Source organism: Aotus nancymaae, unplaced genomic scaffold, assembly GCF_030222135.1.
Source record: "Aotus nancymaae isolate 86718 unplaced genomic scaffold, 86718_ANA_hifiasm-v0.15.2.pri h1tg000006l, whole genome shotgun sequence".
Classification (NCBI taxonomy): Eukaryota; Metazoa; Chordata; class Mammalia; order Primates; family Aotidae; genus Aotus; species Aotus nancymaae.
The window spans coordinates 1,648,607-1,673,686 of record NW_026988417.1 but is presented as its reverse complement, the minus strand read 5'-3'; positions in this window follow the sequence as shown (position 1 = coordinate 1,673,686).

The window sequence follows — 25,080 nt, the reverse complement described above, 5'->3', positions numbered from 1 at the left end:
GGCGCAGGGCCTCCGGTCCACTCTCTCTTGAGTCTGTGTGCGTGGCACATGTGGCACTGGCTCACTGCCTGCCCTCCTGGTCTTTCCCCGAGGGCTGATGGCGGCGTGTGTGGCAGAGCTGGGAGTATCACTCAGCTGGGTCCATGCAGAGCTCTGTGGACCCCCCGTCCAGCCGTGCTGGGCAGCAGGCCCTGATGGCTGTGGCCTGGCTGGAGTATAGGTCCCAGAGCGTCTGCCCTGCCACATCGTCCCGATGGCAGGGACCCTTCTTAGCATATCAGCATTACACGCTGAATCGTTACGTGAGAATGGCGTCCCTCGATGTCCTAAAGCTCATTTCTTGGATTGCTGACAAGTTTCAGCTGTTGCCGTGTGCTGCTTCCAAGTAGTCAAGGAGCTCCGTGTCGCTGATGTAAAGAAATTTTGTGTAGGGAGGGTGGCTCACGCCTGTAGTCCCAGCACTTTCGGACGCCAAGGCAGGAGGATCACTTGAGCCCAGGAGTTTGAGAGCAGCCTAGACAACATAGCAAGACCCTATCTCTACCCAAAATACAAAAATTAGCTGGGTGTGGTGGTGTGTGTCTGTGGGAGGGTGAGGCAGGAGGATCACTTGAGCTCAGGAGTTGGAGGCTGCAGTGAGCTATGGTCACACCACTGCTCTCAGGCCCGGATGACAGAGTGAGACCCTGTATTAAAAAGAAAAGAAAGGAAGGAAGACAGGCAGGCCGGGCGCGGTGGCTCACGTCTGTAATCTCAGCACTTTGGGAGACTGAGGAGGGCGGATCACCTGAGGTCAGGAGTTCGAGACCAGCCTGGCCAACATGGTGAAACCCCGTCTCTACTAAAAATACAAACATTAGCTGGGCACGGTGGTGGGCACCTGTAACCCCAGCTACTCGGGAGGCTGAGACAGGAGAATCGCTTGAACCCAGGAGGCGGAGGTTGCAGTGAGCTGAGATCGCGCCATTGCACTCCAGCCTGGGCCACAAGAGCAAAACTTCGTCTAAAAAAAAAAGAAAGATATTTGGCCGCTTAGAAACACACACATGCCCTAAGAGTCTAATTGGGTTTTGCCTCCGGTAATATTACAGATGTGCAGGATCACAAGGCAGAGAAAATTCAGGTGACAAACATTTAAGAAAATGGCTGATTTCTAGAACATTTGGAGAAAACTGGAAACTCAAAATTGGTTTTGTTTTTAACTTCTGCTTCTGTAAGGGAGTGGGCATAATGATTAAAGTCCGTTTGGTCTGAGCAGCTGTGGCAGGCAAGCTCGCAGGAGGCGTGGCCTGGGTGAGAGGCGGGACCGGGCCCCGGATGGAGGCGGGGCCGGGGTGAGAGGCGGGGCAGAAAGAGGCGGGGCCTGAGCAGGAGGCGGGGCCCTGAGTGGGAGACAGGTCCTGGACGGGAGGCGGGACCTTGGCAGAAGGCAGGGCTCGGGCAGGAGGCGGGTCTCTAAGCGGGAGGCAGGGGCCTGAGTAGGAGGCGGGGCCCTGAGCCGGGACGGAACCTGGACGGGAGGCAGGGCCTGGGCGAGAGGTGGGGCCCGAGGTGGGAGGCGGGAATCCATGGCAGAAGGCGGGGCCAGGTAGGGGTCGGGTCCCGGAGTGGAGGCCGGGCCCGGGGGGTGCGGGGCCGGGGCCCTGAGTGGGAGGCGAGGCCTGGGCAGGAGGCAGGACCTGAGCGGGGGGCGGGGCCCCGAGCGGGAGGCGGGGCCCTGAGTGGAGGCGGGGCCCTGAGTGGAGGCGGGGCCCGGGCGGGAGGCGGGGCCCAGGCGGGAGGCGGGGCCCGGGGCTCAGTGCACCTGGCTCGGGGGCGCTTTCTCCCCAGCTTGTTGCCCCGCGCGGTTTTGCCCGGCCTTAGATGTCGGCCCTGAGCTGCCCTCACAGTCCTGCAGACCTTTTCCGGCCCTACCGGTGGCCCGCGGCGTTCTGGCTGCTTCTGTCTGGCGGCGTTGGCGGGGCGCCGTGGGCGGGGTCCCCGGGACGAGGCTGCCCCGCCTGGCCCCGCGCCGGCTTCCGCAGTTGGTTCGGCGCCCGCGGGGTGGCAGCTCCCGGCTCGCACTCCATCATCGACGGATGACAGCGGGAACGGTGGGAGTTCATTACAGGGACCATGAATTGTTGGAGGTAATTTAGATTACAATTTAAAGTTTAATTTAAAAATCTATCAACAAATGTGAAAGTACTGGAGGAACATTTTAAAATGCACTTTAATCTCACCAGCACAAATAGCTTCCCGGGCTCTAAACATCATCACCTGGAGAAACAGTAAAACTTTACGGCATCTTTAATTAAATTACAAACACAAAGGATAATTAACTTTTTTATTTTCATTTTATTCGTGCCATTGTTTCTCCTCCGAGTCAATATCTTCCGGCTGCAGGAGCCGCTGTACGAGAAGGTTTACGGCTGGGCCTGATGGGTGGCTGCCGCGGGTCGGACGCCCGAGCCTGCGCCCTCCCCGGGCCCCGCAGCTCTGGGGCCGCGCCCCTTCCTGTCCCCGCCGCGCGGACACTCCTGGCCAGCCCGCAGCGGGAGGCGCCCTGGGGACACGCGTGGCCGTGGCTCGCGGGCGTCGCGTGTGCTCACCTCGGACTGCGTTCTGGGCGTTCAGAGTCGTAACCCACTCATGCCTCGCAGCAACCTTGGGAGGCAGCCCCGCCCTCTTTTACAGGTGGGGAAACGGAGGCTCAGAGAAGTCGGGCCACCGGCCCGTGGTCACACAGCGGCCGCGGCGCCGGCGGACTCGAGCCTGGACCCACCCGTGGGCACTGCGCTTCTGTGTGCTGTGCTGCGACTCAAGCCCCCTCCCCAGGGCGGGGCCGGGACACGAAGGCGGGGGCCGAGGGCAGGGCCTGGTTTCCAAAAGCTGCGTGCTGGTCCCCAGCCACAGAGTGGACCTTGGGGGCGCGAGGGCGGCCGGGATGGGGATGGGGCTCCCCCGAGGGGCGTGGGCGCAGCGGCAGGGCCCAGCCTAGGTCACCAGGGGGAGCCCTGCAGGCGCGGGCGGGGCCGGGGGCCGGGCGCAGTCGGGGACCCTCGGGCGGGGCCCGCGACTCCGGGGCGGGGAGCGCGCTAGGGCACGTGGGCAGGGGCCTGCCCGGAACCTCGCGAGGCGCACCCGCTCCGGTCTGGTCGAGTTGGGGGGCCCGAGAGGGGCGTCCAGCAGCGCTGGGCCGGGGACCCTGGCTCCCGCATGGAGGACGAGGCGGGGCTATGGAGGGCACCCCGCCCTGCGCCTGCGGGGTGTGGGGTCCTGGGGGTGTCGCAGCCGAGCCGCGCCCTGCTTTCCGCCTGTCCCCGCCTCGAGAGGCGACCTCTTTTTTCCCCCTTTTACTCCCTCCTTCTCTCCCCCTTCCCCCTCTGCTCGCTCCTCCCCCGTCCTCTCCCTTCCTCTCCCCTTCCCTGGTACGCGTGGGAGATTTGCTTCACTCCTTGCCACCTCCGAGCTCGTTGCCTCGTCTGCAGAGGGAGGTTCGGGGTGGGGGGCATCGCGACCTCGTAGGTGGGCGTGGAGGGCAGGGCGCTTCCCACGCGGACCTGCAGAGTCTGGAGGGTCTGCCGCGCTCACGACAAATCTTCTGCCCCCAGCAAGGCCCGTGTTATGCCCCCTCTCCCGTAACTGCTGGTCCCCCACCTCCTACCCCCACACGTCCCTGCAGAGCTTCCAGGCCCACGCTCGCGCCCTCTGCTCACCGGGTGCCGGCACTCACGCGCACCGCTGTCCCCAAGGCTCGTCGCCCCTCCTGCCTGGCACGCCCGCCCCTGGCACTTGCACTCAGTCGGGGGGCAGGCCACACGGGGTGTTCAGTTTTAGTGCGGTGGCTGCTTAATTATTGGTTAATCTAGCAATTTAGCATGCTTCATTTAATTCTAATTAGGAGAATTAATAGGCAAGGAATAGCGATTTCAATAGACTGGCACAAAACAAAACCGAGCCTGGACATCGCGCCTGTCTGGGGGCTGCGTCCAGCCGTGGGGGCCTGGGGGTGTTGGCAGCCAGGACTGCAGACCTTCTCAGGAGCCTGAAGGTCATGGTGGGGGAGGGCGCTCGGGTGGGCAGGAATCACTGGCTCTGTGGCTGCTCATCCTGGCCTGCAAGGGCAGCTGGGTCAAGTGCATAGGGCAGCACCCCCACTGCCCGCCCCCCGCAATCCCTCCCCGCTGCCGCCCCGCGCCTGCCTGTTCCCCGCAGAGCCTGTGTTTGTCTCTGCTCATCAGGCGGCTCCCTGACAAGGCCCCGACATTGGACAAGGCTGTTCCTCTAATTAAGGTGCTAATTGAATTAAATGGCTGCGGTAATGAGCAGATGAGCGGCATAAAAAGTACAGAGTCAGATAGGCCAATTAACAAGAGCGCCGCGCATAATTATAACACTGGAAATACATGCAGGCCGCTCCGACATTGTTAATTGTTACCGGGGGATTTATGGTAATTGGCCCACAACAGGCGGCCGGGGAACCTGCCCAGGGCTGGTAATTAAAAAAATGATATTCTACACAAACGCCGGATGGGCTAATTAGGCCTTGATTTACATAAAGGGCTGTGAGGAGGTGCTGGGCACCTCACCGCTGCTGCTGGGGCCACTCCAGCCAGCAGTCCACGAGGTGGGGCCAGCAGCCAGGAGCCCCGCTAAGGCCGTGGGAGCTGCTGGCGTCAGGCTCCGTCTGCTGGTGGACACCCCGAGGCCATCCCTGAGCCCTGAGCACAGGCCCTGCCTCTGTCTGGGAGAGGACCTCTAGGGCCCAAGGCCACCTTCCCCTGGGTTGGCCACTGTCCTGGGGGGTGAGGCCATCCGTCCAGCACACGGCCCCTCTACTCTCAGTGTCACTGGGCCAGGGGACGTGCCAGAGTCCTGGGCACATCGTCAGGCAGGTGATCTGGGCCCAGCCCTCCCCTACGACAAGGACAGCCTCAGACCCAACACCCCCGGTGCAGGAAGTGCCCCTGTCCCCACCGGACTCAGCTACCTCAGAGAGGACCGGATCACCCAGACGCACAGAGGGCTGGAGGGAGGGAGGGGCTGGAACGTGGTGGAGTGTGGGAGGGAGGGGCGGGGGCGCCTTTGGAAGGCAGAGGGGAGGCCAGCTAAGCCCTGACTCCTCCCTCCGTCTGTCCTACCCTCCCTCAAGGAGGCTGCCCGGCGCCCCATTTTACAGAGTGGGGAGTGGGGCCTTCTGTCTGACCATCCAGGCCCAACTCCCCGTGCTCCCGCCACGGCTCCTCTCCTCTCCTCTCCTGGGGCTGTCCCAGGGCCAGCGTGGTGCCGGCCAGCTCTCCAGAAGGGGGACCCCGGCCCGTGCCCCAGCCCCAGCCCTCCTGCGGCGTCCCCGGCCCGCCCTCCGCCGCCGCCTCGTCGACTTTCTCGGGCAGATTTACCGTAACGTTCACACTCTGAACAGAAAACTCTGCCTCATTTACAAATGTAATTTCAATTGAGGCTAGTTTTCCAATCTCCTTTCATTTGAGTCCCAATTGTGCCCCTTCTCGCGGCGCTGATGGCATGATTAGACAGTGTGCGCGCCAAGGCAGATTAGTCAAGCGCGGCCCCGTAAATTGGGAGGGATGTTTTATCAGGACACGTCTCTGCGCGGCAGGCAGCTGTGGGGGGCTCTGGGCTGTCCCCTCAAATCACGGTTATGGAATAATTTAGCCCACGATTCTCCGCGATTACTGCCGCCACTGATCATGCTGTCACATTCCGAGTGAGCACTTCATCCCGCGTTTATTCATGCCAGATCTGTTTTGCTTTCGTAATGAGCACATATTACCCCGGCACAAAGAGGATGAAGGCGGCTGCGTGATAGATAGACGCGAGATTAAATGGGATCTTTATGACTTCTGCAGCCATCAGTTCTGACTGCGCGATAAGACGCGTCGACTGGGGCCCTGATTTGCTCTTTATTGGAGCCAATATTAGCATGCGCTCGCCAGCGCACCGGCTGATCAAACCCACTTAAGGTGGACTCAGCACATAGGCCGGGCTGCAGATGCTGCTGGGGTGGCCGGAAGGGAGGCTGCAGCCCACCGCTGGGGGTGGGCTGGGGGTGGACCCTGGGCAGCTGCATGGAGTCCAGGATGGCTGCAGGGGGTCTGGGGGTGAGGTACCCCGTGGTGGCCCCAGGCGTAGTGGACTGTCCCTTATACCTGAGTCTCAGGGTGGCCCTCTCCCCACCCTCCTCACCAGGCCGCCAAGAAGGAGGGCTCTCCCAGCTCACTCTGGGCACCCAGCAGCCTCCTTTCTCTGTCCCCAGCTTCCACTCTTGGGCAAGGAGGGAGACTGGCAGGGGTACCAGGCCATTTCTGGGTGGGGGCAGTGCCCAGCACCTTCCTCTCCCACTCAGTATCATGGAGACCCCTCCCTCCCCACCCCGGGCAGCCCCTACCTGTGTGCAGCTTCCGGCAAGGCCCTCCGGGTCCTGCCTCCCTGCCTTCCCACCATACCTTCAGCAACCCCCTGGACAGCTCCTCTCCCAGGCCGCCCATCTGTCGGGGGCACTGCCTGCTCCTGTCACTGCCTTTCTCTGGTGTGGGCCCTGCCAGACCTGAGCCATCTCCCAGGTCAGAGTCCCCTGCAGCTCAGATTGAATGATGCCCCGCACAGCCCAGGGTGAGTGACTAGGGCACAGGGTGGGGCAGGGTGGCTTCGGGTTGGGTGGGATGGGGCAGGATGCAGAGCCAGAGGGCTGGGGCGTGGTGGAGCCTGGGCCTGAGTCCACACAGCGTCCCATCCTGTGGCTGCGCTTTCTCCTGAAGGGGCTGCCAGCCCTTCCCGGGGACTGCAAGTCAGCTGGGAGTGCCCCATGCGGTTAGCCTGGCCGGGCAACCCCCGGTTGCCTTTTCCTCCAGCAGGGCCTGGGCAGGCAGTGGGCACTGAGTAGCTGCTTCCAGGGCGAGGGCTGCACCCTGACCTCTCGCTGGGCGGTTGCCGCCCCTTCACTTTGTGGGCACTGGACTGCTGTCGCGTGCCTTTACGTGCAGGTGGCTTCTGTGGCCCCCTTTTGTGAAGGTGGCCTGTCACTCACCCACCTGGCACAGTTTTAACCTCCATGTCATGTGCTGACACTGAGGGAGGCAGAGACAGTGAGAGCTTGTCACAGCTGAGGGGCTGGGGCTGCTGGTCCATGCTGGGGAGAGCACAGAGGGCATGGGCTCTCCTGCCAGAGGCGAGCTGAGCCTCTCACCCGCTGACACCAGCCACCCAGCTAGCCCCACCCACCAGCTCCAGGCCCACCTCCTACAGCTGCTCAAGCCTCACCTGTCTTGGGGAGCCTGTGTCTGCAAGGCCCCAGGAGAAGGGCTGGACAGAGTGGGGCTGGGGCTCCCTCGAGAGGAGGAGGGGCGTGGGGGCACCAGAGACCATCTCTGTTTTAAAAGAATGTCTTTTCCAATCTTCCTCACAGAGGAATCCCAGGAAACATGCTGGGTGTCCCCAGAGGAGGAGCTGAACCATTTGAGCAGCGGCGTCACTGACCCTTCCCACGTACAGGGCACCAGGGAGAGTAGCCGAGTGACCACTGGGCGGGGGCTTTTGCCCCTGGTGGGAGGGGAGGAGGAGGTCACCGATCTGGCCCTGAGACAAACCCCAGACCAGCGCTGATGGTGGGGACACTCTACAGGACATCAGCTAGTGCCCCCCAGAGCTGTCAAGGCTGTTGCAGACCAGCGAGGCCTCAGGAGACAGTACAGAGTCCTGGCCCAGACAAGGGGCACTGGGAAGGCGAGAGCCAAAGGAAGGCTGGAATTCAGGGAAGAACCACGTGCCAGGCTGTGACAAAGGTAACAAGATGAAACAGTGGTGGGGGGCCATCCAAACTCTATGCACTGTCTTTGCACGACTCTGTAAATCTAAAATTATTTGAAAGTGAAAAGTTAAAAAATCACTGTGGCTTTGGTGTGTGGTGTGGCTGCTGGGAAGGGGGAGGAGCTGGGGCTGAGGGAGGAGCTGGGCTGAGGGAGGAGCTGGGGATGAGGGAGGAGCTGGGATGAGGGAGGAGCTGGGCTGAGGGAGGAGCTGGGGATGAGGGAGAAGCTGGGCTGAGGGAGGAGCTGAGTATGAGGGAGGAGCTAGGGATGAGGGAGGAGCTAGGGATAAGGGAGGAGCTGGGCTGAGGGAGGAGCTGGGATGAGGGAGGAGCTGGGATGAGGGAGGAGCTGGGGATGAGGGAGGAGCTAGGGATGAGGGAGGAGCTGGGATGAGGGAGGAGCTGGGATGAGGGAGGATCTGGGATGAGGGAGGATCTGGGATGAGGGAGGAGCTGGGATGAGGGAGAAGCTGAGGATGAGGGAGGAGCTGGGATGAGGGAGGAGCTGGGATGAGGGAGGAGCTGAGATGAGGGAGAAGCTGAGGATGAGGGAGGAGCTGAGGACGAGGGGGAGCTGGGATGAGGGAGGAGCTGGGATGAAGGAGGAGCTGGGATGAGGGAGAAGCTGAGGATGAGGGAGGAGCTGAGGACGAGGGGGAGCTGGGAGGGAGAAGCTAGGGATGAGGAAGAGCTGCAGTGAGGGAGAAGCTGGGGATTTTGGAGGAGCTGAAATGAGGGAGCACCTGGGATGAGGATCTGGGAAGAGGAAGGAGTTGGAAATGAGGGAGGTACTGCGACAAAGGAGAAGCTGGGGATTAGGGAGAATCTGGGGTTGGAGAGGTTTTGGGGAAGCGGGAGGACCTGAAGGAGGAGCTGGGGATGAAGGAGACCTGGGAAAAAGGAGGAGCTGGGGAAAAGGAGGAGCTGGGAAGAGAGAAGCATGGAAGAGGGAGGAGTTGGGAATGAAGATGGATCTAAAATGAAAGAGTTGGGATGAGGGAGAAGCTGAAGGGGTGGGAGGTGTGGAGAGACATTTTAGAGGTCAAAGGCTACGTGTGTGTGCGTTTCAATGTGTGAGGGTGAATGTAAGTGAATATGTGTGTCAATGAGTGTGAATATGTGTTTGTGAATGTATAAATGAGTGTGAGAATGTGAAAGTGAATGTGAGTGAATTGTGTGAATGTGTGAATGTGTATGAATGTGTGTGAATGTGTGTAAATGAGTGTGATAATGTGAAAGTGAATGTGTGAATGAGTGAATTGTGTGAATCTGTGACTGTGTTAGTGAATGTGGGTGTGTGTGTAAATGTGAGTGAATGTGTGTGTGAATGTGTAAGTGAATGCATGTGAATGTGTGAATGAGTGCAAGCGAATTGTGTGAATCTGAATGTGTTAATGTGTGTGAATGTGGGTGTGTCAATGTGTCAGTGAATGTGAGTGAATGTGAGTGTGTGTGAATGTGTGTAAGTGAGTGCATGTGAATATGGGCGAGTGAATTGTGTGAATCTGAGTGTGAGTTAATGTGTGTGAATGTGGGTGTGTGAATGTGTGAATATGTGAATGAGTGCATGTGTAATGTGGGTGTGACTACATGTGAATGGGAATGAGGTTGCAAGTGAATTGTGTGAATCTGAATGTGTTAATGTGTGTGAATGTGGGTGTCAATGCGTGAGTGAATATGTGTGCATGTGTGAATGTGTAAGTGAATGCATGTGAATGAGGGTGTGAGTGAATTGTGTGAATCTGAGAGTTAATATGTGAATGTAGATGTGTGAATGTATGAGTGAATGTGTGTACGTGTGTAAATGTGTAAGTGAATGCATGTGAATGAGGGTGTGAGTGAATTGTGTGAATCTGAGTGAGTTAATGTGTGAATGTGGGTGTGTGAATGTGGGTGAATATGTGAATTAATGTGAGTGTGTAAATGTGTGTAAGTGAATGGATGTGAATATGTGTGAATGAGGGTGCGAGTGAATTGTGTGAATCTGTGAGTTAATATGTGTGAATGTAGGTGTGTGAGAGTGAATGTGTGTACGTGTGTAAATGTGTAAGTGAATGCATGTGAATGTGTGAATGAGGGTGTGAGTGAATTGTGTGAATCTATGTGTGTGGGTGTGTGAATGTGTAAGTGAATGCATGTGAATGTGTGTGAATGACGGTGCAAGTGAATTCTGTGAATCTGAATGTTAATATGTGAATGTGGGTGTGTGAATGAGTGAATATGTGTGCGTGTGTGAATGTGTGTGTAAGTGAATGCATGTGAATGTGTGTGAATGAATGTGCGAGTGAATTGTGTGAATCTGAGTGAGTTAATGGGTGTGAATGTGGGTGTGAATGTGTGAGTGAATGAGTGCATATGTGAATGTGGGTGTAAGTGAATGCATGTGGAAGTGTGAAAGGGTGCAAGTGAATTCTGTGAATCTGAATGTTAATGTGAATGTGGGTACGTGAATGTGAGTGTGCATGTGTGAATGTGGGTGTGAGTGAATGCATGTAGATGTGTGTGAATGAGGGTGCGAGTGAATTGTGTGAATCTGAGTTAATGTGTGTGAATGTGGGTGTGAATGTGTGAGTGAATGTGAGTGTGCATGTGTGAATGTGGGTGTAAGTGAATGCATGTGGATGTGTGAATGAGGGTGCGAGTGAATTGTGTGAATCCGAGTGTACGCGTGTGTGAGAGGAGTTTTGCGACCGTGTTGGTGTGTCTGAGTGTAGGACGTTCAGTGTGACTGTGTGTGCAGGGGCCTCGTCTGTCTCCACGGTGGCGTGTGTGTGTGAGGAGTCTTCCGAGTGTGTCTGGACAGTGTGTACCTGTAACCATAGGACTTTCGGTGTGACTGGGCAGGGGCCTCGCCTGCCTCCACAGTTTTGTGTGTGTGTGTGTGTGTGTGTGTGTTGGACAGTGTGTGTGTGTGTGAGACCTAGGACGTTCTGTGTGATTGCGTGTGCAGGGGCCTCGCCTGTCTCCACAGTTGTGTGTGCGTGTGTGTTGGACAGTGTGTGTGTGTGAGACCTAGGACGTTCTGTGTGATTGCGTGTGCAGGGGCCTCGACTGCCTCCACAGTGGTGTGTGTGTAAGTGAATGCATGTGGATGTGTGTGAATGTGTGTACATATGTGTGCGTGTGTGATGGGTTTGCGAGTGTGTTGGACAGTGTATGCATGTCAGCGTAGGATGTTAGGTGTGACTGTGTGTGCAGGGGCCTCGCCTGCCTCCACAGTGGTGTGTGTGTGTGCGCGAGAGAGACCTAGGCCTAGGACGTTCTGTGTGATTGCGTGTGCAGGGGCCACGCCTGCCTCCATGGTGGTGGGTGTGTGTGTTGGACAGTGTGTGTGTGAGAGAGACCTAGGACGTTCTGTGTGATTGCGTGTACAGGGGCCTCGACTGCCTCCACGTTGGCTTGGCCACAACCTTTTCACAGTGGGGGAAGCTGAGGCCCGGCCCCCTCAGGGCAGGAGTCAGGGTTGTGGTGTCCTCTGTGTGTCCACTGGAGCCCCTCCCACACTCCTGCTCCCACCGCCTCACCTGGTTTCCGCCACAGGTGGCTGCTCTCTGATTTTTAGGCCTGCAACCCCCTTCCCCCCACCAAGCCCTGCGTGTCCCCAGCAGTCCCCACAGGAGCGTGGTGAGGGCTCTGGGTCTACAGGGACCTGAGCTGGGGGCGCCGCGTGGCTGCTGGGTGGGGGCTCTGGGCCTCCTCCAGGCCCCCCAGTCTCTCCCTTATCTGAGCTGCCGACTGCTCCGGACTCCCCCACCCATTGTCTTTAATAGAAACCCATAAATATCTCTACTTGCTAATTTAAAAAGGGACGGGGCTGTTTATGAGCACCCCAAGAATGACATTCACCGGCCTGAAGGTAAGTGATTATTGACGGCAGACAAAGGCCTGGAGTGGAGGAGCCGGCCCATTCGCTTCCGAGATAAGGAGAGCGCTTCCCTTTCTCATGCTAATTTCAAGTCGGAATGTTCTCTATTAGAGCAGGGAGGACTTCCCTTTCTTTTCATCTTAAATGTCACTACGGAGCGCTGAGATCCCAGGAAAGAGACACCGGGACGGTGCTCCCCTGCGAGGGAGCTGGGGGTGTCGCTGTGGCTGCCGGTGGTGGCGGCGGGGGGGTGCTGGGCCGGGGCAGGGCCTGGGGACTCAGGGTGCAGGGGGGACCCAGGGTGCGGGGGGACCCGGGATGTGGCGGGACCCAGGGTGCAGGGTCTTGTCTCCTCCAGGGGTCAGAGCGCTGAACCCCACAGCTCAGCTCCCCGGCAGAGCGGGTCAGGCTCCCACCATCTTCTCATCTCACCAGGCCTCGGCCCACAGAGTGCTTTAACAGAAAAGCAGAATGAAACGTGTGTCTCGAGTCCGTTTATTCCGAGGCTGTCACAGCCCTTGCATGCACACTTGTTCCAGGGCGAGGAAAACTAGCGTCTGCTGCCCTGGGTCGGGGCTTCTTCACTTCCACCCACGATGTCCCCTTCGACGGTCCCTTCCCCCTCCACCCACGACGTCCTCCTCCACAATCCCTTCCCCCTCCACCCATGACGTCCCGCTCCACAATCCCTTCCCCCTCCACCCACGATGTCCCCCTCCACGCTCCCTTCCCCTCCACCCACGGTGTCCTGTTCCACGGTCCCTTCCCCCTCCACCCACGACGTCCCCCTCCACAATCCCTTCCCCCTCCACCCACGACGTCCCGCTCCACAATCCCTTCCCCCTCCACCCACGATGTCCCCCTCCACAATCCCTTCCCCTCCACCCACGATGTCCCCCTCCACCCACGATGTCCCCTCCACAATCCCTTCCCCCTCCACCCACGGTGTCCCCTTCCACGGTCCCTTCCCCTCCACCCACGATGTCCCCCTCCACAATCCCTTCCCCTCCACCCACGATGTCCCCCTCCACCCACGATGTCCCCCTCCACAATCCCTTCCCCCTCCACCCACGGTGTCCCCTTCCACGGTCCCTTCCCCTCCACCCACGATGTCCCCCTCCACGCTCCCTTCCCCTCCACCCACGGTGTCCCTTTCCACGGTCCCTTCCCCTCCACCCACGGTGTCCCCCTCCACAATCCCTTCCCCCTCCACCCACGGTGTCCCCTTCCACGGTCCCTTCCCCTCCACCCACGATGTCCCCCTCCACGCTCCCTTCCCCTCCACCCACGGTGTCCCCCTCCACAATCCCTTCCCCTCCACCCACGGTGTCCCCCTCCACGCTCCCTTCCCCTCCACCCACGGTGTCCCGTTCCACGGTCCCTTCCCCTCCACCCACGATGTCCTCCTCCACGGTCCCTTCCCCTCCACCCACGATGTCCCCTTCCACGCTCCCTTCCCCTCCACCCACAGTGTCCCCCTCCACAATCCCTTCCCCTCCACCCAGGATGTCCCCCTCCACAATCCCTTCCCCTCCACCCAGGATGTCCCCTTTCACGGTCCCTTCCCCTCCACCCACGATGTCCCCCTCCACAATCCCTTCCCCTCCACCCACGATGTCCCCCTCCACAATCCCTTCCCCTCCACCCACGGTGTCCCCTTCCACGGTCCCTTCCCCTCCACCCACGATGTCCCCCTCCACAATCCCTTTCCCTCCACCCACGATGTCCCCCTCCACAATCCCTTCCCCTCCACCCAGGATGTCCCCCTCCACAATCCCTTCCCCCTCCACCCACGATGTCCCCCTCCACAATCCCTTCCCCTCCACCCACGATGTCCCCTTCCACAATCCCTTCCCCTCCACCCACGATGTCCCCCTCCACGGTCCCTTCCCCTCCACCCACGATGTCCCCCTCCACAATCCCTTCCCCTCCACCCAGGATGTCCCCCTCCACAATCCCTTCCCCTCCACCCACGGTGTCCCCTTCCACGGTCCCTTCCCCTCCACCCACGATGTCCCCCTCCACAATCCCTTCCCCCTCCACCCACGATGTCCCCCTCCACAATCCCTTCCCCTCCACCCACGATGTCCCCCTCCACAATCCCTTCCCCTCCACCCAGGATGTCCCCTTCCACGGTCCCTTCCCCTCCACCCACGATGTCCCCCTCCACAATCCCTTCCCCTCCACCCACGATGTCCCCCTCCACAATCCCTTCCCCTCCACCCACGGTGTCCCCTTCCACGGTCCCTTCCCCTCCACCCACGATGTCCCCCTCCACAATCCCTTCCCCCTCCACCCACGATGTCCCTCTCCACAATCCCTTCCCCTCCACCCACGGTGTCCCCCTCCACGCTCCCTTCCCCTCCACCCACGATGTCCCCCTCCACAATCCCTTTCCCTCCACCCACGACGTCCCCCTCCACAATCCCTTCCCCTCCACCCACGATGTCCCCCTCCACAATCCCTTCCCCTCCACCCACGGTGTCCCCCTCCACGCTCCCTTCCCCTCCACCCACGATGTCCCCTTCCACGGTCCCTTCCCCTCCACCCACGATGTCCCCTTCCACGGTCCCTTCCCCTCCACCCACGATGTCCCCCTCCACAATCCCTTCCCCTCCACCCACGATGTCCCCCTCCACAATCCCTTCCCCTCCACCCACGATGTCCCTCTCCACAATCCCTTCCCCCTCCACCACGATGCCCTCTTCCACAATCCCTTCCATTGCCCAGGGCCGGGGCTCCACTTACCTTGCTGAGGAGGCTCTCCCGCTTCGCAGTGAAGAACACGCTTGGACCCAAGGAGAGAGTGCTCAAGGCCTGGACTCCAGGGCCCACTTCCTACTGCTGGTGCCAGGACCCGGTGCCAGGACCTGGAGACGTTCTCACCCTGGCAGCACCGGCTCCTCACACCGGGTCTGGTTCACCTGCTGACCCCAGCCCAGGTGAGGCCGTGCCTGGCCGGGAGTCACGGCTGCGGAGGCCCCAGCAGATGATTCTCCTCGGGCCGACTGAAAGAAACGGGGCGGGCTCCGGGAGGACACAGGCTGGGCAGCCAGCAGCCTGGTCTGGAGAGGCTCAGCTGTGGCCTCTGTCTCTGCCCCTGCACCCGCAGCTGCAGACACCGTGCATGGGGCAAGACTGCTGGGCTGGGGGCTGCGAGACCCTCAGTGAGGCAGACCGTATCCTCTCCTTTTCCTGGGAACTGGGGTCAGTGTATGCTGCCCACGGCCCCACCCGCACTCCTGACCCCTACAGCCACCCACGGCCCCACCCACACTCCTGACCCTACACCCACCCACGGCCCCACCCACACTCCTGACCCTACACCCACCCACGGCCCCACCCACACTCCTGACCCTACACCCACCCACGGCCCCACCCACACTCCTGACCCCTACACCCACCCACGGCCCCACCCACACTCCTGACCCTACACCCACCCACGGCCCCACCCACACTCCTGACCCCTACACCCACCCACGGCCCCACCCACTTTTCTAACCCCCAAGCCCCCCACAGCCCCACCCACACTCCTGACCCCTGGAAGCTTCTGCTGCTCCCCTGTGGCCTGTGGTGGGCTGGACACTGCCCCACCCCGTGGCCCTCGTGGCCCCTATGGCCCCCACTACAGTGCCGTGAACGAAAAGGCAGTCCCCAAACGCACACACACACAGGTTCCGACCTGCGGCCCCGCCCACTGAGGTCTCACTGTGCATCGTGGAGGTTGGGGCAGCCTCTTTCCTCACACAGACCCCTCCCCTGCTAGTCTGGCCTGAAGCAGCTCCTCCAAACCCCTCTCAGAGGAGGACCGTGGGTCCGGTCCCAGCCACCTCCCCGGGCTCCCTGGACTTCTTCGCTGGGCATCCTCCCCCGTCTCCTGTCTCCCGGGCTTGCTGGCTCGGTTCAGATCTGACAGCAGGGTTGTGCTGCTTTGTCTGGCTGGAGTGGAGGGGCATCCTGTCTGTCTGTCCCTGTCTGGGGGAAGCGGCACCCGGAGAACTAGGGCTGGAGACTCAGGGCCCCTGAGGAGAGGGGGCAGGCCGTCGTTGAGGGATCCCTGCTGCTGATGGGAGGGGTGCAGACAGGCCCTGTGGACCGGAGCAGTGTGAGAGGGAGGCAGGGCCTGAGTGCCTCACTGTCCTCACCTGGCACCTGAGGATGGCGTCAGAGCCAACCCGTGTGGTTGGATAAGGGGCACGGTGGGGTGCCAGGCCGGGACCCTGCAGCTCTGTTGCCAGGTGCAGGCTCCGGACTCTAGTGCATGGTGGGCACCGAGCCCGATGCCAGGCACGCGGAGGGTGCTCAGCCCACCCTGGCCGGCTGCTTCCTTTGTCCCCTCTGGATCCCTGTGTTTGTTGAATGGCTGAATGACCCACTCTGTGTGAAGTTGGAGGACTGAGCCCCTCCCCCGCCGCCGCAGCGAAACAGTGTCCACACACTTCCAGGCATAAGGAATTCTGCATCCCCGTCCTACTTGAGACACTCCCTTCTCACCCCCGGCACAGGCGTCCAGAACCCTAAGTTCTGTGGCCTAAGGAACCCCACTAGGGCCAACAGCCCCGCCTCTGTGTCAGGAGCCCCTGGGGTGGGGTGTGAGCGCCAGGCAGGTGCTGAGGGTCTGAACGGGTCCCTCGGCCAGGTGCATCTAAGGGTACCCCCAGCCGCAAGCCAGCCATGTGCCCCCTACGAGGGTGAGCCTGGACAGCGCCCTGGAGCTGGGCCGGGTCCTGGGTTCTGCCTCCCTGTGACCTGTCCTCTGCCGCTTTGTTTCTACCCCAAAGTCTCCCCAAGAAAAGCCTGTTACTAATGCCATCGAGATGCTGCATCAAGCCGGGTATCTGGGGTCCTCGGGGTGGGTGCGTGGGTGCGGCTGCCCTCCCGCTGCTGTGACTTCGGCCCCACCCTTCCTCCCCCACAGGCAAGTACAGTGCAGGGGACGCCCACGAGGCCCCTCTTCACGGGCCATTTCCCACCTTTGCCCCACACTCCCCAGGGTCCAAGGCCTTTGAGGTCATCCAAGGTCATCCAGGTGGATGACACCCAGGCACATCCCGGGTACAAACCCAAACTCCCCTGAGCTCCCCAGAGGGCTGCCCAGCCTCTGAGAAACACAGGGACGAGCCCACTGCAGCCCACATCCTGCAGACTCAGAGCCAGAGGCCGGAGGTGCCAAGCAGGCTGTGGGGAGCTGGGCCCTGCCTTGAGTCCTGCGGGCTCCCCGGGACACACCACCCCCCCACTGCCCACAGACCCATGGCCACACAGGAGCCCCAGGACCCACCAGCTCAGCCTACCCGGGACCTCGAAGCCGAAGCCGGGACACAGTCTGCGGGGCCTGTGCTGGGAGCTGCAGCCCACAGCCTCCACGGGCTCCTGCAGAAAGCCTGCCCCGTGGCTGCCACTGCCCTCCTGGCCTCTGGAGGCCCCCAGGGCCCGGCGTTTCTCATGCCCCTCAGAGCTGGGGGCAGCGTGGGCGTTGTCAGGCAACCGGAAAATTGAAGGTCTCTCTGGGGCACACTGGGAAGTGCGGGCTGCCCCCTTCTCTTCCGTCCATTTCCCTTCAAACAACTTCCTGGGAAATGGACGGCGGATGCCTCCGACAGTGGGTGATGGATGGTGCCTCACGCGCCTGCCCAGGAGGGCGCCTGCGGGGCTGCGGGTGGGAGGCGGTGTGGTCGGGTGGGCTTCGTGGCAGAGGGTGGAGTTGGGATGGGGGCGCTCCTGGAGGAGGGACCCACAGAATGAGCTGTGCAGTCCTGGGGATCGGGTCCTCAGGACACTGGCTGCGGGGAGACCCCTGGCTCACTTGGACCCTCCCCCATTCTCCGTCCGAGAGCCTCCCAGGCCTCGGCTTCCTCATCTGTGAGATGGGCCTGTGCGTACAACGCCCCGTGGGTGTGTGAGCTCCAGGAGGAGCTGCTGAGCTGGGGCTTGGCGCATAGAAGGTGCTCCAGAGAGAGCCGTGCTGGTCACTGGGCGGCCTCAGGGTGTTCGGCCAGCCTGCCCCCGAGGGAGGCTTCCACCTTAAGGTGAGATGAGCCCTCCGTGGTGGGCTCCCCTCCGCCCCGGCGCCCTGGTGACAAATACTAATGTCTGAATCAGCAGCCGCAGGCCGCCGCCTGCCGTGTTCTTTGCTGAAATGTCACCTGTTCCTATCTAACGATTTGCATAATGCAAACCTTCTCACTCGTAAAATACAGATTAAGAGGGGAAGCCGGAGTCATTCTGGAACCACGGAGCCATTTCAAAGGGAAGGAGGAGGGAGGCCTGGGAGGCGCTGTGTGCTTAACCCCGTCCCTGCTGGCCCTGCCTGCAGCTCCACAACCGGCCTGGCCCAACATGCTGGGGCCTTGAGGGGGTTGGGGTGGACCCACGATGCTGGGAGGGTCCAAGCTGTGTGTGTCAGGGGGCGTGCTGCCCAGCCTCTCCCCTGGCCGCACGCACCCTCCCTGCAGCTTCCTCCGGGTGCACCGTGTGCAGAGGTGAGGCTGGAGGGGCCGGGGCCGGGGCCTGCGCTGGGGCTGCTTCCTCGGAGGTCTTTGGGGGCCTTTGGAGCTGTCCTGGCCCTACATGTTTTAAAGATGTGGCCTCAGGCCGAGGAGGGACCCCAAGCCCAAGTCATGATCAGGGGTTTCTCCAGCCCCCCAAATCTGGCTGGGTGTGTGGCCTCAGTACAGGGGGAGCAGGTGCTGAGGAGAGAGGGGGTCCCAGGGCTCTGCTGGCCACAGGGCCTTGGCCGGGGCCATCCTTCAGCCGGGGCTGTGGGACCATGGCCAGCTTCTGGGCAGGAAGAGTGGGCAGCGGGCCCTGAAAGTCCCCAGGTGCTGTGTCTGGTCGCGGATGGTGGGGACAGGGCTTCTGCAGGGGGTAGGAGGGGAAGCTCAGAGGATGGGACTTCTCTTCGGCAGGAGGTGAGGCTGCTCCTGCCGGCCCTTCGCAGGGAGGAATGGGTATGGGTGGGCCTCAGGCAGCCCCGGTTTCTTCATGCTGCAAGGCAGCCACCTGCCCACCAGCCCTGGACCTTGCCCCCTCCCTCTCTGGTCGGCCCTCCGCCTGGGAGGGGCCGGGCTCTGGCAGAGTTTTGGGGAAAGGGGCTGCCACATCCGCAGGCCTGAGCCCTGCAGGGTCGGAGGCTGTGGAGTTTGGGACTGCAGGCAGAGTGAAGGCGGGGCCAGAGAGGCACCAAGAACAGGGAGGCCCAGATGTCTAAAGGGTCGGGAGGAGAGACGAGAGAGCTGCGTCTGCAGCAGATGTGGAAGGGCAGTGGGTGCCCCTGGCCCAGCCCCTGCTCCAGAAGGGTCACAAGGCAGGGGCTGACTTACAGGCCTTCCCTGTGGAGAAGAAGAGTCCTGGGCCTGGACCTCCCCTAGGGCCCCCTCTGTAACTCCAACCACCTGGAGCTACACCCCACCTGTGACTCCACCCCAAACCACACCCAACTGGAGCCCCACCCACCTGGAACCACACCCACAGGTGACCCCACCAAAGCCTCGCCCACCTGGAGCCCCTCCCACCGATGACCCCACCCAAAGCCCCTGCCCACTGGAGCCCTGCTCACACAAAGCCCCCTCACCTGGAGCCCCTCCCACTGGGACCACACCCACCGGTGGCCCCGCCCACACAGAGCCCCGCCCACCGGGAAGCGCGCTGGGGAGTCCTGCCCGGCTGCCTGCCCTGCAGGGTTCCTCTGGTCCTGGTCGTGGGGAGTTTGGATTTACCAGCTCCCAGCATTCATCTCCCCATTCCCTCCCCTCTCCTGGGAAAGTGAACGCCTGACATCCTCATCTCCGCGGGGGCAGCACTGCGGCTTTGGCGGTTGCTCTGTGGTGCCGCTTGGTGCTGGGTCCACGTCAGCTCAGGAAGCGCTGGCAGCCCTGTGGTTGTGCCACCCTCTTCTTGGCGGGCTCCAGCACTGATGGCATCTGTGATGCCCAGGAGACACCAACCCAGACCAACCCTGGGCCCTGCAGAGCCTGCGCCTCCGTAGGTGCGCCTCTACCCTGGGGACGGGTGGAGGAGGCTGGCAGGCACACACGTGACCTAGTGTGCTGGCTTCTCCGTACTTGGAGAGCCCAGGTCTGCCCCTCTGCTGGGTGCCCTCTCTATGGGCAGCAGGCAAGCTGTCTGTCCCCATGGGGCACCTGTGGGGCACACCCTCGCTCTGCTCAGCCTGTGGGCATTCTGAAGCTGGCATCAGTGGTCTCACTGTGGGGCACCTGCAGGGCACACCCTCGCTCTGCCCGGCCTGTGGGCATCCTGAAGCGGGCCTCAGCAGTCTCACCGTGGGGCACCTTTGGGGCATACTCTCGCTCTGCCTGGCCTGTGGGCATTCTGAAGCTGACATCAGCGGTCTCACCGTGGGGCACCTTTGGGGCACACCCTCGCTCTGCCTGGCCTGTGAGCATTCTGAAGCTGACATCAGTGGTCTCACCGTGGGGCACCTTTGGGGCACACCCTTGCTCTGCCTGGCCTGTGGGCATCCTGAAGCTGACATCAGTGGTCTCACCGTGGGGCACCTGCGGGGCACACCCTCGCTCTGCCTGGCCTGTGGGCATCCTGAAGCTGACATCAGTGGTCTCACCGTGGGGCAGCTGCGGGGCACACCCTTGCTCTGCCTGGCCTGTGGGCATCCTGAAGCTGACATCAGTGGTCTCACCGTGGGGCACCTGCGGGGCACACTCTCGCTCTGCCCGGCCTGTGGGCATCCTGAAGCTGACATCAGCGGTCTCACCGTGGGGCACCTGCAGGGCACACTCTCGCTCTGCCCGGCCTGTGGGCATCCTGAAGCTGGCCTCAGCAGGCTCACCGTGGGGCACCTGCGGGGCACACTCTCGCTCTGCCCGGCTTGTGGGCATCCTGAAGCTGACATCAGCGGTCTCACCGTGGGGCACCTTTGGGGCACACCCTTGCTCTGCCCGGCCTGTGGGCACCCTGAAGCTGACATCAGTGGTCTAACCGTGGGGCACCTGCGGGGCACACTCTCGCTCTGCCTGGCCTGTGGGCACCCTGAAGCTGACATCAGCGGTCTCACCGTGGGGCACCTGCGGGGCACACTCTCGCTCTGCCCGGCCTGTGGGCATCCTGAAGCTGGCCTCAGTGGTCTCACCGTGGGGCACCTGCGGGGCACACTCTCGCTCTGCCCGGCCTGTGGGCATCCTGAAGCCGGCCTCAGCAGGCTCACCGTGGGGCACCTGCAGGGCACACTCTCGCTCTGCCCGGCCTGTGGGCATCCTGAAGCTGACATCAGTGGTCTCACCGTGGGGCACCTGCGGGGCACACCCTCGCTCTGCCCGGCCTGTGGGCACCCTGAAGCTGACATCAGTGGTCTCACCGTGGGGCAGCTGCGGGGCACACTCTCGCTCTGCCCGGCCTGTGGGCACCCTGAAGCTGACATCAGTGGTCTCACCGTGGGGCACCTGCGGGGCACACTCTCGCTCTGCCCGGCCTGTGGGCATCCTGAAGCTGACATCAGTGGTCTCACCGTGGGGCACCTGCGGGGCACACTCTCGCTCTGCCCGGCCTGTGGGCATCCTGAAGCTGACATCAGCGGTCTCACCGTGGGGCACCTGCGGGGCACACTCTCGCTCTGCCCGGCCTGTGGGCATCCTGAAGCTGGCCTCAGCGGTCTCACCGTGGGGCACCTGCGGGGCACACTCTCGCTCTGCCCGGCCTGTGGGCATCCTGAAGCTGGCCTCAGCAGTCTCACCGTGGGGCAGCTGCGGGGCACACTCTCGCTCTGCCCAGCCTGTGGGCATCCTGAAGCTGGCCTCAGTGGTCTCACCGTGGGGCACCTGCGGGGCACACTCTCGCTCTGCCCGGCCTGTGGGCACCCTGAAGCTGACATCAGTGGTCTAACTGTGGGGCACCTGCGGGGCACACTCTCGCTCTGCCCGGCCTGTGGGCATCCTGAAGCTGGCCTCAGTGGTCTCACCGTGGGGCACCTGCGGGGCACACTCTCGCTCTGCCCGGCCTGTGGGCACCCTGAAACTGACATCAGTGGTCTCACCGTGGGGCACCTGCGGGGCACACTCTCGCTCTGCCCGGCCTGTGGGCACCCTGAAGCTGACATCAGTGGTCTCACCGTGGGGCACCTGCGGGGCACACTCTCGCTCTGCCCGGCCTGTGGGCATCCTGAAGCTGGCCTCAGCAGTCTCACCGTGGGGCACCTGCGGGGCACACTCTCGCTCTGCCCGGCCTGTGGGCATCCTGAAGCTGGCCTCAGTGGTCTCACCGTGGGGCACCTGCGGGGCACACTCTCGCTCTGCCCGGCCTGTGGGCATCCTGAAGCTGGCCTCAGCAGTCTCACCGTGGGGCACCTGCGGGGCACACTCTCGCTCTGCCCGGCCTGTGGGCATCCTGAAGCTGGCCTCAGCAGTCTCACCGTGGGGCACCTGCAGGGCACACTCTCGCTCTGCCCGGCCTGTGGGCACCCTGAAGCTGACATCAGCAGGCTCACCGTGGGGCACCTGCGGGGCACACTCTCGCTCTGCCCGGCCTGTGGGCATCCTGAAGCTGGCCTCAGTGGTCTCACCGTGGGGCACCTGCGGGGCACACTCTCGCTCTGCCCGGCCTGTGGGCACCCTGAAGCTGACATCAGTGGTCTCACCGTGGGGCACCTGCGGGGCACACTCTCGCTCTGCCCGGCCTGTGGGCATCCTGAAGCTGGCCTCAGTGGTCTCACCGTGGGGCACCTGCGGGGCACACTCTCGCTCTGCCCGGCCTGTGGGCACCCTGAAGCTGGCCTCAGCAGGCTCACTGGAAACCAAGAATAATATTCCTAAGCCCAGGACTAGGAACGTCTGGCCATGGGGCCATTAGGTTGAGCCAGTCAACCCAGATGTAGGGGCTTGATTTGTGGCCAAGAGACTGAGAGGGCCCCTGCAGGGTCTTCAGCCCAAAAGCCAGGGCCAGGGCTGGGGCCCCGGGATGCCACCCACATAGAGGCCTCTGTCCCCTCCAGGGGCAACCCGGCCTGTGTTGGATTTAGCATCCCTGGAGGGGACGCTAAATCTTGCTAAACCTCGGGGGCAAGTCTCGGGCCCTAAGTAACAACCCCACTCCCACTTCTGGCCCAGCTGAGCGATGACTCAGTGCTGGGCTCTGAGCTGATGGCTCTCAGAGACCCCTGAGGGGCAGGGAGGTTGAGGGCTTTCATGCCTGGAGCTGCTGTCACTGACTGCCCTGGCCTCTCTCGGGGCTGGCGGCCATTTCCCTGAGCTTGCAGGGGAGCGGCCTGGGGTGGGCAGAGGTGAGGATGGGGGAAAGGTGTGAGCAGCCAGGTGAGGCCAGTGGGGCCAGCCACTCACTGCCTGTCCATCATTCCCACGCCTCGGAGGAGGTCAGGGTCCTGCCTACTGACAGTAGACATTCTGGGGGCTCTGACCTGTACCCAGACGGCCACTGAGAGGCCCCCAACATCGAGGCCCAGAGAGCAGCCAAGGATGGCCCCGCCTGGGACCCAGGGAGCCAGACCAGGGTCCCCAGGACTAGGAGGCCTTGGACAGGGCTTGGTCCCACAGCTGGGGAGGTTGACGCTGGCTCAGCTAGCCAGGGGGACGCCAGCTGCAGGAGGGTGTTGAGCTGGGCTGGGGGCGGGGTCTGCTTCGGCAAGCAGGCCTGACAGGCAGGGGAGCCCAGGGGCAGGGGCAAGCCTTTGAGGGCCGCCAGCCCAGCCGCTGCATTTGCAGGCTCCCCGGGTCCTGCCCCTCGCTCTGGCCTCTTCAGACCACTGACCACATAGGGCCCGCTCCTCGGCCATCAGGAAAGACGGGCTGGTCCTCCTCCCTCTTTAAACACCTTGCCCTGATCTGCATTCTCTGCCCCACTCCCCATCCCGTGGAGGAGCAGCCTCCAAGGCCCTCCTGGCCCCACACCAAGGGGGCTCCTGTCTGGTCACCTTGGTGACCTTGCTAAGCCTCGGGGGCAAGTCTCAAGCCCCAAATTATGCCCTCACCCCCAGCATCATCTGGCCCAGCTGACCTCTCCCTCCTCCTGCAGACACCTCACAGCTGGCAGAGCTCTGCCTCCCCGTCACCGGGGTCTCCTCACCACTTCCTCCTGGTCCCGTCCCTGGTCCCCTTGTGCCACTCCAACACACCACACCAGTTCCACCGCCCACTCGACCTTCTCAGGGTTGCTGCCTGAGGCCGCGTCGCCTCTGGGGACCTGCCCCTCCCTGCTCCGATCCCCAATGCCTCCTCTGTGACCCTCTGGCCTGCAGCTGTCTCCCACAAGCCATTCCGCGCTGTGCCCATTCCACCCGTTAGCCTTCCAGCCTCCGCACCAGCACCCAGGATGGTACGGGGCACATGGTGGGTGCCCTCCGCCTGGTGCAGGGACCCGTAATGGGGATTCCAGGGCTGGGGCCGCCTTCTTGGGGCTATCTTGGGACCCCAGCTTAAGTCACCCCAAGTTCTGGGCCTGGATGTGTTGGGTGCCAGGGAGAGCGGGGCAGAGGTTGCCACATGGGTCACTCCTGCCTCCCCCATGTGGGGTGGGGGTACAGTCCAGAGGGTGGCCCGAAGGCGGGCAGGCCAGGCCTCCAGCTGCTGATAAAGCTGCATTAATGGCCTTTCCCTAATGAGAAAGCTGGCTGATCAAGACAGATGGAAGGGGCAGGGGCTAAGTGGAGACACGGAGACGCCCTGAGGGACTGCAGGGTGGGAGGGGGGAGTGGCCCCCAGGCCCCCACTCCTCCAGTGGCCCAGGCTGCCCTTCACCTGCCCCTGCCCAAAGTCCCATGCCTCGCCTCCCCACGCCAGCTCCCCAGAGTTCATGGGGTCTGTGCAGAAATGGGTGGGGGTCCCTAGGGGGTGACCAGGTGAACGGGCGGGGGTCCCTGGGGGGTGACCAAGTGAACGGGCGGGGGTCCCTGGGGGGTGACCAGGTGAACGGGCGGGGGTCCCTGGGGGGTGACCAGGTGAACGGGCGGGGATCCCTGGGGTGTGACCAGGTGAACGGGTGGGGGTCCCTGGGGGGTGACCAGGTGAACGGGCGGGGGTCCCTGGGGGGTGACCAGGTGAACGAGCAGGGATCCCTGGGGGGTGACCAGGTGAACGGGCGGGGGTCCCTAGGGGGTGACCAGGTGAACGGGCGGGGATCCCTGGGGTGTGACCAGGTGAACGGGCGGGGGTCCCTAGGGGGTGACCAGGTGAACGGGTGGGGGGTCCCTGTGGGGTGACCAGGTGAATGAGTGGGGGGTCCCTGGAGTGTGACCAGGTGAACGGGCGGGGGTCCCTAGGGGGTGACCAGGTGAACGGGTGGGGGTCCCTGTGGGGTGACAAGGTGAATGAGTGGGGGTCCCTGGGGGGTGACCAGGTGAACAGGTGGGATCCCTAGGGTCGACTAAGTGAAGTGCTTCAGGCTACTCCAGGCAGCCCAGGAGGAAGGGTGGTCCTCAGCCCCAGGC